Source organism: Culicoides brevitarsis, chromosome 2 (assembly GCF_036172545.1).
Source record: "Culicoides brevitarsis isolate CSIRO-B50_1 chromosome 2, AGI_CSIRO_Cbre_v1, whole genome shotgun sequence".
Taxonomy (NCBI): Eukaryota; Metazoa; Arthropoda; class Insecta; order Diptera; family Ceratopogonidae; genus Culicoides; species Culicoides brevitarsis.
In genome coordinates, this window is record NC_087086.1 from 38230662 (window position 1) to 38234979 (window position 4318).

A 4318-nucleotide genomic window follows, 5' to 3' on the forward strand; every position below is an offset into this window, starting at 1 on the left:
CTCTATTTACTTATATAAATACACACAGCTAGATCGCATCACATCGCATTTCGTCTATGTTGTTGCAAAATTCTCCATGCTACATGCTGCCGCCATACGGAAAAATGATGACGAAAAATTGATTGTTTTACTATAAGCTCGTATTCAATGAGCCGTCTGTTCCGTTTTTCATCAAAACATCAGCTGAGCAAACCTGAGAGAGTAACAAAATTTCTCCCTTACTCACACAGTCTTAAAATTGGCTGGAAAAATGAACTTTTCTATTGGAAACTGTCATGCGCATTCTAAAAACGACACATTTTCGGCATCGAGCCTTTTAATATCCCCAACAACTTGCGTAAAATTTTCAGTTTGTCGTGATAAGTGAAAGCGTAAAGTTGAGCAAATCCGCTGTGAATTAATTTTTACTCCCGAAGAGGAGCTCGGATACACACACAAACGATTACATACTGAAAATAGAAAAAAAAAAATCATCATTAAAAGCACACCGAAAAAAAAGGTGATAATAAAGAGCGAAAATAATTATTTTCTAACTAAACGCACGATTTTTGTGTGAATTAAAAGACATTTAACACCGCGCGCGTTTTCGAACAAAAATTTCACGCTGTAATTGACTTCTCACTCCGATTTTTTTTTAATAAAAATTTTTTGTGTGAAAAAGGAAAATTTAGCACACGAAAAAAATTAAGAAAATCTTCTGTGAAAAAAATAAAAGGTGAAAATTAAAATTAAATAATCTTGGATTTTAATTCAAGGAAAAAAAAGAAAAAATAAATAAAAAAAAAATTACAAGAAAATAAAATAAAATTCAGAGAAATTTCATAATTTAATCACATTGATAAATAAAAAAAGCAAAAAAATAAAATAAAAGTGTCGCATTTTATTAAAAGCAAAAGGAAAATATTCCAGAGTGACAACCATATAATTCCATTATTTGAAGATTATTATTATTATTAAATTCTCGACAGACAGTGTGGTTTTATTCATTTCTTCGTAAAATTCGGTAAAATTTTGTCAAAAAGGAGAATTTGTGGTAAATATTTTTTTTTTTATTTTTTTTTACAACTTCAAGACAAAAATTAAAAGAGACACCTTTGAACGTACATTTTTTATGAATTCTTGGAATTTTGTAATAATATTTGGGTCAATAGAAATTCTTTAGTAAGAATTTTTGGAAAAATTTTATGTGATATTTTTTATGACAATATGCTTGACTGATTTTTAAAAGTGCTTCAAATAATTACTTTTAAAAACTAAAATGTGGGAAATTTAATGCAAAATTAACCAAATTATTATGGTTGCATTGAATCAGGTTTTTGCATCGAATTACATCAAATATATCGAATTAATTTGAATTTTGTGTGATTCTTTTTTTTTTGTAATTTTATAAAATGAATGAGTCTCTAATTACATTTGAATAGGATTTTATTTGTTCGATTTTTATTTATGAATTGTTCAATAGAATTTTTTGAAAATTTTCTATTGAAGAGCAATTGGAAGCTTTGAGATTTATATTTCATTTTGAGAGAGATTTTGGGTGATTGTTGTTTTGGTTCATGTTGTTTGTTTTGATGATTTTTAGTTTATTTTATTTTAGTGAAATTTTAAGACAAAAATAAGGTTTTTTATGAAAGTTGGATTTTATTTATTTTTTTTTAAATTTAAATTTTTGTATTTTAATAAATTTTTATTTGAATAAAAAAAAGGAAAAAAAGTAAAAATCTAAATTAATTTTTTTTTTAAATTTATTTTAAAATTAAAATCAAAAAAAAATTGATAAAAAAAATTAAAATAAAATATATTAAATAAATATTAAATAATAAATAAAATGAAAAATTCAAAATATTAAAAAAATAAAAAATATTTTTTAAATAAATAAAAAAAAAATCTAAATTAAATTATTAATTTCAATTTAATAATTTTTTATTTTAATTTAAAAAAATTTAAATTAAAAAAAATAAATTTTAAAAATAAAAAATCCTATAGAATATTTAAAAAAAAATAAAAAAACAATTTTTTGAATAATTCAATTAATTATTTTAATCATAAAAATAATTTTATTAAAAAAAAAAAATAATTTTTAATCTAAAAAAATAAAAAAAAAATTGAAAAAATCAATTATAAATTTTATATTAAAATTTTTTTCTTGTGATTTTTTTCTCTTATTTGTACAAGAAATATTTTTTTTAATTTTATAAAATAAAATTTAAACATGAAAATAAATATTCTAAGTAAAAAAAATGCATTTCGTGACGATATTTTAACCGCTGAATAAATAAATCAACCTTTTCAAAATAAATAATAAATTTACCATTAAATAAATAAATATTTCAATATTATCAAATTATTACAAATAATGTTTTTCAGAATGATATTTTTTTCATGAATTTATTTTAAATTGCAACAATTTGATAAAATTTTATTTTCTCACATTTTCCATGAAATGAAATAAAATATTTATTACTTTAAAGTTGATTCATTAAATTTTCTATTTGATGCAATTTATGACAATTTTCTTCACATATATTGAATAATTTTATATATAAAATTCTGAGAAAAAGAAATATTTGATATCAAAGTTTATCTGGTTTCCAATTAAAAACTTTGAAAGTTTTACCAAAAAACTCACAGGAACAATCTAAACTACTCAAATATCCGTTTTTATGGTTTATTTTCATTTATTTTTGTATATTTAGTTACGCCCAAAAAATCCATTGAAAAACGCAACACAATTGCCGCTTAAAATATTAATGTTGAATAATTTGTTTTTCGTTTTTATTTTTGTTTAAATAACCACAAAACGCGGTAGGTACATTCAAAAATAGTATCGAGGCCTTTAAAAATTATGTTTTTCGCTTTTTTTTATTTGAAAATAATGAAGTTCGTGGCACCATCGTGACAGTTCAACAAAGGACGTCCCTAAAGTGTCAGAAAATTTAACTTTTTTTTTCAACATAATAAATGAAAAATGTAAATAAAACAACAAACACGTAGGCAGCAGTAGATGTTTGTACCTCAATCAAGCTCAAAGTTGAAAAGAAGACACCAAATAGCATTAAAAATCATTTAAAGCCCCATAAGGATTTTTTTCGTTCGTTCCCTCGTCCTTTCTGCTGTATATCGTGATTGTTATTAATTTTTCATTTTTCTTTACTGTTATTGTTGTTGTTGTTGTAGTTTTTGTTCGTGATTCGGTGCGACCTCTAATTTTCAATTTCACGGTATGCTTTTTAATTTTTAGTCTATCTATCGAAATTATAGGGAAATTTGTGTGTTTGACAAAAGATGATAATAAAATAAAATTAAAATAAAAAAAAATATCGGCCTCCTTTGTAAAGTTTTTATAATAAAACGCCCCTAAAATAGAAAATTATTGCTTTTCGAACTTTTAATTATTTTTTTCAAATTTTTTATTAACGCATTTCGAATGAAAATTGCTCCGAGGAGTATTAAATTGTGAAATGAGGAATAAAAATATAAAAATATTTTTTACGAATTATGAGGAGGTCTCAAATTATAAATTGAGGAGCACAAAAAAGTAAAAAAATAAAAAAAAAAATTTTTAAATATTTTTTTAACGCATTTTGAATATGAATTACTCCATTTTTTTATGAATTTTCAATAATTTAAATTTTTATGAATCATGAGGAGTATAGAAATTGCAAAGTTAGTCTTAAATTATTGATTGAGGAGTATAAAAAAGTAAAATTATAAGAAAAAATTTTTTAAAGTCGAATTAACAAAAGAGATCATATTTTTGAGTATGAGGAGTATTAAAATGTAAAAATTTAATTTTTATCTGAAGGAGTAAGAAAATATAAAATGATTTTAAATTATTTGGAAACTCTTAACGTTCAAATTTAGAATATTTTTTACTTATTTATGAATTTAGAGGAGTACCAAAAAGAAAAAAATAGTATAAAGAACTTTTAAAGGTCAAATTAATATTGAGAAGTATTGAAATGTGAAAGTTCGTTTTTTGTCTGGAGGATGAAAAAAAATTTTAAATATTTTTTTCTGAAAACTAATAAAAGTCAAATTTAGAATTGAAGAAAATTTTTACAAGAGTTGAGGAGTACAAAAATAAAAAATTATTGAAATTAAGTCTAAAATCTGAAAAAAAAATTAAAATTGTATATTGAGGAGTACAAAAATGGGAAATAAAAAAATTTTATAAAAAAAATGAAGAATGAAATTGAATTGAATGAAAAATTTGAACTAACAAATTTTGAGGAGTAATAAAATGTGAAAAAATTACAAAAAAAAATTAATTATATAACAATTTCCAACTCTATTGAGTTTTTTGTATTCCTATTAT